The 13,690-nt window shown below is 48.2% G+C and overlaps 1 protein-coding gene and 1 long non-coding RNA gene across 9 annotated transcripts in view; both read left to right on the top strand.

Moving 5' to 3' along the window:
• The window catches only part of pctp (phosphatidylcholine transfer protein), a 32,187-nt gene extending 30,996 nt beyond the window's left edge, over positions 1 to 1,191 (top strand). For all 8 annotated transcript variants that reach the window (XM_064316481.1, XM_064316482.1, XM_064316485.1 and 5 more), the window contains one exon: positions 1 to 1,191. This exon is cut by the window's left edge and continues 230 nt beyond it. The gene's annotated coding sequence lies outside the window, so the exon portion shown is untranslated.
• Positions 1,192 to 6,159: 4,968 nt separating this feature from the next.
• On the top strand, positions 6,160 to 9,671 carry LOC135243691 (uncharacterized). The gene is made up of 3 exons (XR_010326753.1): positions 6,160 to 7,515; positions 7,830 to 8,021; positions 9,566 to 9,671. It is a non-coding gene; the product is annotated as an uncharacterized LOC135243691 (long non-coding RNA).
• Positions 9,672 to 13,690: the final 4,019 nt, after the last annotated feature.

Genomic DNA, 13,690 nt, shown 5'->3' on the forward strand with positions numbered 1-13,690 from the left:
CGGTGGGACAGTGTTGAGGTGGATTCCTCAGTGCTGGTGGGTTTGGTGATCTGTAGCTTTGCTTTGCTCCTCGGCTGGGTGAGGAGCTTTAGAACAGTCTAGTCTTTTCAACTGAAGTATCGTTAACTAATATGTCATCTTTGTTTTAATCTATTTCTCTCACGATCAGAGGTAATGGGAGGTGAGGGAAAGGGACAGATTGAAAAAAGAGAAATGAAAAGATGTGCCTTCATTTCAAATAATTGACCTGGTCACATCCAGAGGTGCTTCACGTCTGGGGCTCCCTGGTCGTGGGGGAGACCAGGTTGCTGATTCCACTCGTCACAGAAATGAGATGCTTTGTGAACGCCAACCCCAAATTATCAACCCCAAAACATCTGGAGCTATGAACCCTAAATCATCCAGATTTGTCAACCCCAAAACATCCGGAGCCAGCAACCCCGAATTGTCCAGAGTTATCAACCCCAAAATGTCCGGAGCTAGAACAATCAATGACTGACTGATTTAAACAGTAAGTCATAAGGCATTACACAGTCATGATACTTTGCAATGAGGAGCAGTGTCTTTTTATTGGTTGAAATAAGTCTGTGATTGACAGCTCATCGACCTGTTCCAGCCAATCAGAACCATCTGCTTTCCACAGTAGAGCATGATTGTGTTGCATCAGTGATCAGTGCAATACTTGAATGAGAGGAAAATCAGACTTGATTTGTAAGAGGTAGCGGTCCAGTGGAAACGCTGCCTCAGCACTGCATGCTAGATCCTCCACCAATCAGTAAATCACATGACCCAACATGTGTCCTGTCTGCTGTACTTGTTAATCCGCCAGGATGTTCTTCCTTGGTGATTAAGCGTTCTACTGTGTTATTTGTAAAGAACCGTAGCATGTGGGGTTTGTGTGTTACACGTCTTCCTCTGGCTCGGTAACTCTAGTTTTTACCTTGCTGTTTTTAATAAGGGGTGGGATCTTACTGTTATGCTTTCTTCTGGAATGTATTAAATGAATAACACTGGCACAATTTTGCCCCTGGATTTATTCCAGTTCTAATGCTATATTGTTACAAATGACAAATTCTACATGTCTGTCTTTTTCTGGTGCTGCAATTCATGTGGGAAAATGTCATTTCTGTTCTACAAATGGAAAAATGAATGATTACAAACCTCATTAAAAAATATTAACCTTGCAAAAAATGTATTCATCTGTAGGTTTTTCTCAACAATGTGGGACAATGCGGAAAAGCCACTCTTATTTTGGGGTTTTTTGTTACTGACCCCCGAACATTTAAAAATGGTCTCCTGAGCCATAGTTCCTCACACTCCCATCATCCTCTGCAGGCACAGGCGAAGGACAGCAGCTCACTAATGAACTGAATGTCAGTAATCGAAACAGGATTGCTAATAATTACTGTGGAATGACTCTATTAACTTTTTTAAGGAATTTAAATACATACATCACCCCAGAGGCGTCACTGGGGGGGTGCGGACCGCACCGGGTGACACCGAAATGACTGGCAATAAATTATTTTGTGCAGTGTTTTGTGCAGCGACGAGTAGAAACTGCTAATGTTTCCGATGCAGCCAGTTTACTGCCGGTTGATTTAATTAGCAGTATTAATGTGACGAGGAGCGCTTTGTCGTTTGAGTGCATAACACGCAATTCCTTGCACCCACACCCCGCCAGCACCCGCCCCACCCCCCCCGTCAACATCAAGCACCACGCACCCATCACCACACTGGGTGTGACGCCACTGCATCACCCTCTTACCAGCCTCTCTTAACTTATTAATGTGGTTATATTTACGTAATTTTTCTCCCACACAGAACACACAGACTGTTACCCGAGCCAGCTGTGCATTTGAAATTGTTTAACTATCTAGATATCGGCAAACACTCCATTTTGAAATGATTGCAAAAGTAATCATGAAATATGGCGGCCTCAACCGGTAGCGTTTCGGTTCCGATTTATGAAGGGGGGGGGTGATTAACCACAACTTCCAGCTGGAATCCCCAATGCACCACAAGGGTGATAAAGCGGTTCAGTTCCGTTTTCGGGAATCCTCTTGCTGTGCTCCGTGAAGAAGAGATGATGGAGTTTCGTCTTCAGTAAAGTAAAGCTCACCGGAGGGAGGAGAGCAAGGAGATCCGGATCCAGCCTAACAGTGCACCGCTCCAGACTTCCTCAAAATGGCGGGATATCATGGCAGTTTGCAGAAGATTGTGGGAGAAGCTATATTTTGCTTTGCAGTGGCGGAACTCATGATGCAGTCGGCCTGCGGACCCTCTGACCCTCTGACCTTGGAGTCTACAGAGTTGAGTGACAGCTGACTGACGATTGTATTGCGAGTGTCACATTCCACACCAGAGAAGTGGGCGGGGTTTCAGTAGCCACGCCTGCTGCCTGACCACACCCACCACACAGCTCGTTCCCACAACCCTTCTACTGCAGCGGTCATGTTTCAGAGGTCATGATTCAGTCAGTTATCGTGCTGAGCGTGATTCTGCTGACAGGGCGGCGATGTCGAAATGCAATCGTGTGTGTTTCCGTGTTCGGCTGTTCCTGTCCCGTCTAACGCTTTCCAGACACGCTGAGCACAGAGCCTTCCTCGGGCCGGCCGCGGGGTCTGTCACGTCCTGTGTTTGTGCAGAGGAGACGCAATCATGCCCACAGCCAGGGGTCTTCTTCCAAAAACAAAAAAAAAAAAACTAAAACAAACGTGTGTTGCGAAAGACCTTGTGCCTGTGTTTAGAAAGCGCTGTCCTTCTCCAGAACCCGAGTCCAGATGTGCTCGGAGTGAGTGTTGTTCTTCCTCTGATGTGCTGATTGCAGCGTTTGGAAACGAAAGGCTTTTGTGCCTGAAGCTTGAGAAGCTGCTTTTGTCGGTCAGATCTGACACACTCATTCCCACAGAGGTGGAAAGTCCAGGAGTCAGAAAGTCCTGCCATGTGTTTCTTCAACCCATTAACTCAGCCAGCTGATTTCATTAATTAGTTCTACCCCCTGGCTGAAGAGTAGTGCTAGTTAGCAAATTCTGGTGACTGGAACAAAATACTGGGGAGGACTTTTGCTTTCTGAACCTGGATTTTCCACCTCTGAATTTGGTCCGGAGTATGGTGTACCACCACAATATGTTTAAGAAAGGGGGAAAGAAAATGTGTTTTCTCTTTTTGTGCTTCTTTCTTCTTCCTCTTCCCTAGAACTCTTTTATTTAATCACTCAGGGCCAGGAAGTGAGGTCACACTGAATAGAGGAAATGAGGTAAGCATCCTTAGAAAGGGGTCATGCCCTTTCTCCTGTGGCTGTGACCAAAAACTGCTGGTCCGGCTGTCATCCTCTGTCTTCTTCAATCTGTTTCTGTCTCCCCCTCTCTCTACACCTCCATTTCTCTACCTTTCCTTCCCCCTTTCTCCAGCTTGTTTTCTGTCTCTGTCTCCTCCTCTCATTGACCTGTGTACTCTCCATTCACCTGCTTAGGGACTGGAACTGGACTTAGTGTGTGGAACTGGGCTTAGTGTGTGGAACGGGGCTTGTGAGAATGGACTTGTGGAGGAAATGGCTTAGTGTGTGGAACTGGGCTTAGTGTGTGGAACGGGGCTTAGTGTGTGGAACTGGGCTTAGTGTGTGGAACTGGGCTTAGTGTGTGGAACTGGGCTTAGTGTGTGGAACGGGGCTTAGTGTGTGGAACGGGGCTTAGTGTGTGGAACTGGGCTTAGTGTGTGGAACAGGGCTTAGTGTGTGGAACAGGGCTTGTAACCCGAAGGTCGTAGGTTCGATTCCCAGGTAAGACACTGTTGTACCCTTGAGCAAGGTGCTTAACCTGCAATGCTCCAGTGTATATCCAGCTGTATAAATGGATGCAGTGTAGAAAATGCTAAAAGGTTGTGTGAGTCGCTGTGGAAAGGAGCGTCTGCTGAATGCCTGTGATGTCATGTAATGGAACGCAGTCTGCATATTGTTCTGAACAGAGACAGTGTTGGAATCTCAGGCGTAATCAGGAGTGAATGTTCCTGCGGCTGAACCTCCTTTACGGCCTTGCCATCGATCACCTGCTTTCCCAGCCTCTGTGAGGGTTTTGCTGTCTCTCATACTCCAGACAGCTGCTCAGGTTGCTCTCCATGGCAACCGGGCCTCGGGGTGCGTGCCGTCCGCCCATCGCCTGTGTGGCGTACTGGCTTAGGACCCCTAACCTCACAGGAACATTCCAGAATTAGGACCCCTAACCTTACAGGAACATTCCAGAATTAGGACCCCTAACCTTACAGGAACATTCCAGAAGCGGGGTGGGAAAAACAAACATTGTTTTTAATCAAACGGGTATACATCACTGAGTGTAATTGGAGCTTTCGCTCATCTCTCTAGTTGATATAAAGCACATCCTGATATACACAGACCCCCTAAACATTTACATTTATTATGTTTACATTTACTGTAGCTGTTTGTCTGCTATGCAAATTTGGAAAATGCAAATTGTTAATGATCATATTAAATGGATTAGTTACCTTGGTTACATATTAGCATTAATTAGGGATTTCATGGGAATGGGCTGTGATTGTCTGTACTTCAGTGGCGCACACTAGTGAGCTAGGTGCGCCCTCTGGTGGCCATTGCTGTTAATGGTAGATTGAGTTCCTTTTGACATTGCTGAAAATCGTGCTGTGGGAGGGTTGGGGGGTGGATGTGCAAAATGATGGACTTACTCCATTTAATATTACTGTTTTACTTTTTTAAAAGTCATATATTGTTAAAATGTAATATATTACTATTTGAGCACATTCAAATAATAGCTATCAGATTAGATATCAAATAATTGCTGTCGATCCAAAGACGTCTGCTGTAGCCGTGGAAACAGTACGTGGAGTCTGGTGTGGGCAGAGATGGTGCGGAACTCATGTCTTAGTGTTATTTATTGTGCTCCTGTCCCAGAGGTTAGGGGTGTCCTGCTCTCTCTCTCTGTCAGGCTGAAACAGAAGCCTGCACCCACACCAGCCCTTTCTGGATGAGACTGAGGACCCCAGGTGAGGTATACCATACTGGCTGACCCGCATAACCTTGAGCTCCGCGCCTTTAAACCAGATTTTTATTAACAGAGGAGATTATCCTGTAGACCGTGGCACCAAACGCGTGACAAACAGTGAAACGCGACACCTTCACTGTTCTTAGATTTACTGTGCCCTGCGTTTCATCTCCTCAACTGATTTATGTGCGCCCTCTAGTGGTCAAACCCTGGAAGAGCAGACGTGTGTGGATTCTGACTGAGTAGGACACGGCCACTTAGAGTTCCTGTTTTTCACACCTCTCCTTCAGAGCAGCCAGTGTGTTAGAAAAGCTCTCTTAACTGCAGAGAACTATTGGGGCTGTCATTACAGGGCTGGCTGCTACACTCAGGCTGTCATATTTAACCCATATTTCATTAAATTAAATTAATTTGCTATAAATCCTCCACCGAGTGGCACAGGGGAGAGGAAACTTGATGCAGAGTAAACTCAGGCTTCAGACTTCGGGGTGCAGACGATTGCATCATACTTTCCCGTCATTATCCTTCAGTCTGCTGTCCCTGCGTGTGGGTATTTGGGTTTTCCATCTGATACTCCACAGTACAGCTTGTCTTGTGTCAGTAAGTGATCCTGCTGCAGACGCTTAACTGCAGGAGACAGGCTAATTCCAGCAGCACGTTAGCGAGCTGCATGGGTCCCTTATTCACTGTGATGCTTTGTGCCAATTTTATGGTCAGGCCACTTTATTATTATGTAATCAGACTATATTTAGAGATTTAGGGATGCAGAAGTGTGTGTGTGCGTGCATGTGTGTGTGTGTATGTGAGAGAGAGAGAGAGAGAGTTTGTGTTTGGTGTGTGTGAGTGTGAGAGAGAGAGTGTGCACGTGTTTGGGTGTACGTGTGTGTTTATGTGTTTGTGTGTGAGAGAGAATGTGTGCGTGCTTGGGTGTACGTGTGTGTTTATGTGTTTGTGTGTGTGTGAGAGAGAGTGTGCTCATGTTTGGGTGTACGTGTGTATCTATGTGTGACTGGATCGGTGCCATAAGGGGGAGGGGGGGTGGGGGAAGTTCGGTCAATTCCAAGGGTCCTGCCTGACAGGGACCCTCAAAAAATATTAAAACATTGGATTTTCTGGGGTGGTGGGGCCCCGTGTAAATATGTGGGTAAACCACCAGAGAAGAGGGCCCAATTTCACAAAGCAGGCTTACTGAGTTAGCTGGATAACTGCGCTGTGCAAAACCCGGAACCCTCTCAGATCGGGAACATGGACTGTAAGTAAGAAGAGCTTTTCCGTGTTGTGCTCGGCGCAGTTATCCAGCTAACTGGGTAATCCTGCTTTGTGAAACACTCCCCGGTAGTCTGTTTCCTCTGCGAGTGAGAGTGCACGCGCAGGGTGCTGAAGCTGAGATACGATAGGCTTGGCTGTGATACAGAGCCGCTAATGGATGCTCCTCGCTCAGCTGTGGCCAATCGGGTTAGGGAGGGAGGAAGCACGCGCGCTTCCTCCTGTCTCGCGGAGGACGAGCAGACTGTTAATGCTCTCCTGTCGGTTGCAGGGAACACAAACGTTCAGGGGGGAGGTTGGGTGGTGACGTGGCAAATAAGATGAGAAATTGTTTGTTTTTCTATCAAAGGTTCACAACTGAAAAAAGAAACGGCCAAGTTCCAACAAACGCGATTTCGTATAGGCTATGTATGATTTGATTTGTTTCAGTATATGCATGGCCTGTATGGGCTTTCAGCGTTTATGGCTGAATTAGTATTTGAATGATAGCAGTTGTCTGAATTCACTGTGTTGGGTTACTACCACAAATAGTCTATATCACCTCGTTTAAATAAGCAGCCTACATGAACTTGATTTTTTGTAATATTAGGAATTTATCAGTCTTTAGTCGTGAAGCTTATGTCACGGCTAAAAAAACGTGATTTAGGAGTATTGCAGTTCCATGCATTAGCCTGTATGAAACATTATTTGTTTCAGGAGGTACCGCATAAGCATGTCAATCAAGGAAACAAGGCACCCTACCCAATATTTGCACTTAAACTGTGTTAAAGAATTTTAAAGCCGTTAAAGTGTTTTTTTACTTGACTTGTCTCCTTTCAAAAAAATTTAACTTTTTATCTGTTTTTAGGGACCTTGCTTGCCTATGACTGGATTGTTTACATGTTCGTTATGAAATGGGACGCCGCAGGGCCGAGCATTTCTCAGGGACAATATTTTGCGCCTGCTGTTCGGTAATAAATTCGGTCTCTTTCACAAACACTAAAGGACAGAGTATTGCCCCAAAGCGACCTCATTCACCAACGTAAAAATCCCCTTCAGGAGAATGTGTTGTATTTTTATATTTTGGACAAGCGTAGCTGTTAAAGATAATGTTTGACTTTTGTCCATTATTCACTCGGCAAACAACGCCTCATTCAGAATGAGAAAAAAAGTTCGTGTGAATTACGGGTCCAACTTAAAGACACGCCTCGCCCCGACTGGAGCATATACACCCAAGCTAAGAAAACACATACGAAAGGTAAAAAAAAAAGAGAAGAGAAAAAATGTTTTCGAAAAGGCATGTCTGCAAACTATAGCTATAGCCTATCGCGGCATTCTTTTTTTACAAACTCATAAAACGTAGGCTATTTGTTTATCTGATGGTAGATGTTAAAATTGGTACTTAGGCCTGCATTTTAGTTTGACAAGTAAAATGACGATAATCGTGTTGGTTCTATTATTATTGTTATTATTATTTTGTACGCTGAGTGAAAATCTAATTACCCCGCGGCGCGGAAATCGCACGCAGTGATGTAGACATTCTTCGCATTCTTTGTGTTTCTCTGCTGTCAGATTTAAGACGGACGTGTCAGTGGAATATTTGCATCTCTGCGGTGGAGCCGTGGAGCCGGTGTTTGTGCAGACTCGCGGGCATCGCCGCCCAAACACAGCCAGCGGGCGGCCAGTGGGCGGCCGCCGAGAATGCTGGCGCGCAAACAGCGGCTGGGGCGAGTCGCCGCGGTTTGTTCCGGAATTCTCCCACAGGTGATGCAGCATTTTTGGTTCTCTGGAGATTGACCTAACACCCCCTTAACAATCTGTCAGAAAGTAGCCTGCACTCGCAGTCCGTATTGTTCTCCAATAAATCAACAGGCCACTCACTTATTCTCCCCGCAAGGATCACTGCACTGAGCGGAGGACAGCATCCCCGTGCTTCTCTGTCTCGCTCCCCGTCAGCCATTTTCCACCCGGGAGGCCGAGGGTGCCTCCGGTAAGAGCGGTCATAGAACAGCAGCGTCTCTGACGGCCCACCGGCAGCCAGAGCCGACTGCCGGCAGGAACACCGTATGCAGTCATTTAGCGCCACAGCCACCCGTGGGCCTCACTATTCAAGTTTACATTTTTATTTTGGAGCCACAACAACGTTCCTTAAGTAATGGTAAATGGTAAATGGACTGCATTTATATAGCGCTTTTATCCAAAGCGCTTTACAATTGATGCCTCTCACTCGCCAGAGCAGTTAGGGGTTAGGTGTCTTGCTCAAAGACACTTCGACACGCCCAGGGTGGGGTTTGAACCGGCAACCCTCCGACTGCCAGGCAATCGCTCTTACCTCCTGAGCTATGTCGCCCCCAAAACTCTGTGTAGGGTCACCAAACTGTGTTTAGGGCCACCAAACCTTAGTTAAGGGCCACCAAACCATAGTTAAGGGCCACCAAACCCTGTTTAGCATGGATGAATAAGTTTAAGGAACTCGAGGATGTGGATGAGCATTTGTGTCTGGGTTTAGTGAGTGTGGGGCACAGTATTTGCTGGGGTTTGTCTGCAAAAAAAAAAACTTTTCATCCCCACGCTCAGAGAATTCAACCTGAGATTGTTGTGCAGGTGTAGTGAACGCCACAGGTGTAAGCTACCTGTGTCCATATCCAGGGGTTTGGTACGAAAGCTACAAGACCCTGGATACGGACACGGCAGACAGAAACTGTAATCTGCTTAATGCAGGGACAAGGCCAGGGTGGCAAATGAACAGCAGCATCTAGTTGTCTGGTACAATTCACTTGGCTGGTGAATTTTGGGACGCACCTGCCCCTGTGGCCAGTGGACCTGTGCTGTTGGTTTCCTGTGTTGGACTGACAGGAGTCCTCTGTAGAATCTGCCATATTGGTGCCGATGGTATTTCTGTCCGACAGAACATTGCACCTTTTCCACAGTCAGTGTCCATACGTGCCAAAGTATGTTTGTGCGGTTTGTAAGAGAGGACACATACCAACCATAATTTTTTTTAAAACACACAGTTATGCAGTCAAATATCCAAATCATGTGGACAAATTTTGATGTGGATTAACCAAAAGGCTACTGAGACGTGTCACCACACACGGGTGAGCCGTGAAACAATTCCTTATCTGACCAGAGCTAGCGAGTGCGCGGCTGCCTCCATGACATCATCTGGCTCGCCGTCGGGTTTCCATGGATTTGTTTTCTTTTTCGACTTTGAGAAAATAAACAGAACTCAAAGGAGTTCTGTATGGCAGTGTGGCTGTAGGCTACGTAACGCTAACCGCCCCCTCCCCTCCCCGCCCCCCTCCCAGTGTCACCTCCAGCTCGGGCCAAAGAGCCAAATTCCTCCCCGCGCTCCTCGTGTTTACCTCGCGGACGGGCACGGACGCGCTGTCCCCTGCTCGCCACCGCTGCTCCCTACCCTGTCCTGCTGCCACCGCTGCTCCTGCTCGCACCGCGCTCCTGCTCGCCACCGCTGCCTGCTCCCCTGCTCGCCACCGCTGCTCGCCCCTGCTCGCCACCGCTGCTCCTGCTCGCCACCGCTGCTCGCCCCTGCTCGCCACCGCTGCTCCTGCTCGCCACCGCTGCTCCTGCTCGCCACCGCTGCTCCTGCTCGCCACCGCTGCTCCCTGCTCGCCACCGCTGCTCGCCCTGCTCGCCACCGCTGCTCGCCCTGCTCGCCACCGCTGCTCTGCTCGCCCGCTGCCTGCTCCCACCGCTGCTCGCCCCTGCCGCTGCCTGCTCGCCACCGCTGCTCCTGCTCGCCACCGCTGCTCCTGCTCGCCACCGCTGCTCCTGGCCGTCACCGCGGGATTCCTGTGTGTCTCTCACTGCGAGCAGGAATCCGAGCTCCCCCTCAGACTCGGCAGCGCCAGGCCTGCGCGCGTCAATGCGCTGCTTTCATTACAGAGCTAGCGATGAGGTCATCCTGCCCAGCGTTTGCCCGCGGAATTTTAACTATTTTTACTGTATTTTAAAATGCCGTAAAAATGAGCCAGGATATTCTCTTAGTTCTGTCTCTTCCTGATTATATTGTGCCACTGTTTTGTCGTGACCATTAAATATTTGTTAAATAAGCTCAGTAATAAGTTTTTACTCAAGGATTGAAGCTTGACAGTGTCATCATAAATAGGCACGTCACAAATTAAGAATTGTTACACCCCCTGGGCCCGGGACCTATTTTTTACAGTCTCTGCCCGGGACACGGTGTCCCAGTAGTCCCTCCCTCTCTGCGGCCCTGGGCACGTGTGTGGGTGGGGGGGGTGTCTCCTTTTGAAAGTTCCCCTCGTGGATGACAGTCCATGTCTATAAAAAAAAAAAAGTCTGGATTTGGAATATCCCACAAAGACACTTTTTTAAAATACACTTTTCAGCTTGTTCAGCCCCTTCTGTAATAGCTGTTATAATCAGGAGCAGTTTCACAGGGGAATAAAATGTTGCTTCTGCGTGCTTTTGTCGCCATAGTGGCGTGTCGGTGATTCGTTTGGGTTTTACCGGCATTAAGTGGCCCCGCGAGCGTAGGCAGGGCCCCATAGGCCGGTCTGTGTGTGTGTGTGTGTGCGTGTGTGCGTGTGTGTGCGTCTGTGTGTCTGTGCGTCTGTGTGTGCGTGTGTGTCTGTGCGTCTGTGTGTGCGTGTGTGCATCTGTGTGTGTGTGTGTGTGCGTCAGTGTGTCTGTGTGTCTGTGTGTGTCTGTGCGTCTGTGTGTGTGTGTGTGTGCGTCTGTGTGTGTGTGCGTGTGTGCGTCTGTGTGTGCGTCTGTGTGTGTGTGTGCGCGTCTGTGTGTGTGTGTGTGTGGCATTCTGTGTGCGTCTGTGTGTGTCTGCGTGTGCGTGTGCGTGTGTGTGTGCTGCGCGTCTGTGTGTGCGTGTGTGTGTCTGTGTGTGTGCGTCTGTGTGTGTGTGTGTGTGCATCTGTGTGCATCTGTGTGCGTCTGTGTGTGTCTGCGTGCCTCTGCGTGCCTCTGCGTGCGTCTGCGTGCGTCTGTGTGCGTCTGTGTGTGTCGGCTGCTGCAGGGTGAGGGTTCGCGTCCCCCACAGACTCCACACGTCAGCTCAGCGCCGTTATCTCAGGGTCTCTGTGTAAAAGCTTGAGCAGGTTCAGATTTAATATAATTAGGGAATGTACACACATTCCTACTGTATGTTTGTATCCACTCTCAAACATGCACACACACACACACGCACACACACACGTGGTCTTGAATACCGATTCAACCACACGCAGACACCTCAAGGCAAAACCATGATATCCTACAATAACATATTTAAAATGACATTTCATGGCAGTTGCAGACTGCAGTTTTCTTTTCAAGAGCATTTTTTAAAATTATGTTTTGTAAGCAGAATCTTTGGTTTCTCTGGAATGTCAGTGGGAACTTGATTTAAAAAAAAAAAAAAAACATGGACATTAATTCCCAGCTGTCTCAGGTACAGTACTCCATAAACCAGTATAAAAGAGAAACAGAAAGGGAGATTAAAACACTCTCATGTTCAAACAGTGCCCAGCAGAGCCTTCTTTACTGAAACTACCAAAATGTTTTGAGTTGATACTGATATTTTGCTAAAGTCATCACCCATGTATGCCACAGACATTGAACATGCACTTGTACTTTTGGGTAGTCTGAACCACACAAACACTCAATTCAGTGTTACCTGTACAGGCATACACAGTTGCAGTGTAATTTATACCTGGAGGGGGTGAATTTGCCAACGGTTATTGTCCTTGTCAGAGCATTTCTTTTTGCATGTTTTAACACATATCTTATAATGCACACCGCTGTAGCAACAAAGAGTTACCTGGCTGGCTACACAGAAAATTACTGTCAGGTATTTAGACCCACCTCATAATAGGTTGGCTTGTTTTGACAAATACTAATCTGTTCTACAAAATGAGTGCTTTACTGTGAATTATCTGAATAGCTACGAGATGCAGTAATTGGCTAGAAAGCCACAAGAAATGACAAGAACAGGCTGCTCAGACCATCTGGGCTTTTGCCTCACAGTTTAAACTGCATTTAGCACTGCTGTTGTGCCTTCAGTAAGTTACAGTGAGAAAGTTTCTACTTTGGCCAGCTTTTTCATGGTTTTTTTTTTTTTCCAGATTTTATGTCTTTTTGTATTTGGAGGCGAGTAGCAGAAAGCAAAACGCTGATGAAAAGGGTGACAAACAGTAAACTTACAATAAATAATCGCGTTAAGGACGTGCACAATTTCTGGTAAAATTACACAGTTAGAATGGGACACTTTATGTATGATAGTTACTAATCTTAATATAGCCTTCATGTGACCTTTCAGCGCGGAAGCAGTCTTCCTTATCGCCCTGTTTTCCTTTTTCTGCAGTTCGGAATGCCCGTAGCTGCAGGACTGTTGCCGTGCAGCAGCGTTTCTCCAGGCAACACGGAGTCCCGTGAGGAGCCTGCATGCACGCATGCCGCATGCTTACGCGCATGCATCCAGATGCTGCGCAATGTCACTCTGCAGTTCATCCATGCAGTCACTGCAGGCTGCAGCTGCAGGTGTCAGGAGGATGCCAGATGAACCAGAGGGAGCCCAGGTGAACACTGAACCCCCCCCACTGTTGGGCCGTTATGGTGAGGGGGGGTGGGGGGCTTTTACTGGGGGGGCATGGAACAGGGGCTTTTACTGGGGGAGGAGGTGCGGGGGGCTTTCATTGGGGGGGGCACATGGCACGAGGCGGGGGTGGCAGGGGGCTGTGGGGGTAGGTGTGTGGGGTTTAGGGTGGGGGGTGGGGGCGGGGTGTGGGGGCAGGGGTGTGTGGGGGGGGGGGCAGGGGCGTGTGCTGTGACATTTGTGCTCAGCTCTCTTGGCAGGACTGACAGAGCGGCTCATTTATCTGGCAGCCGCTGGCTGTTATTAAACGCAATTAGTCTGCTGTCTGTGAGCTGGGATAGGGAGACGCCACTAACGGCTTTAAAAGTGTAGTGTGTGTGTGTGTGCGTGTGTGTGTGTGTGTGTGTGTGTGTGTGAGTGTGTGTGTGTGTGTGTGTGAGTGTGTGTGAGTGTGTGCGGTGTGTGTGTGTGTGTGTGTGTGTGCGTGCGGGTGTGTGTGTGCGGTATGTGTGTGCGTGCGGGTGTGTGTGTGCGCACGTGCGGGTGTGTGTATGTGTGTGTGCAGGTGCGTGTGTATGCGTGCTTGCATGTGTGGGTGTGCGTGTATGTGTGTGCGTGCGGGTGTGTGTGGGTGTGTGTGTGCGCACGTGCGGGTGTGTGTATGTGTGTGTGCAGCTGCGTGTGTATGTGTGCTTGCATGTGCGGGTGTGTGTGTGCGTGTGCATGTTTGAGTATGTGAATGTGTGTGTGCGTCCATGCATGCATGTGTGCGCAGGCATGCGTGTGTATATATATATGAATGTGTATGTGTGAGTGCATATCTCTCACAGACACACACTGGCTCCAGTATCACCTCTTCTCTGCT

The sequence above is a fragment of the Anguilla rostrata genome, chromosome 17, assembly GCF_018555375.3.
Source record: "Anguilla rostrata isolate EN2019 chromosome 17, ASM1855537v3, whole genome shotgun sequence".
Lineage (NCBI taxonomy): Eukaryota > Metazoa > Chordata > Actinopteri > Anguilliformes > Anguillidae > Anguilla > Anguilla rostrata.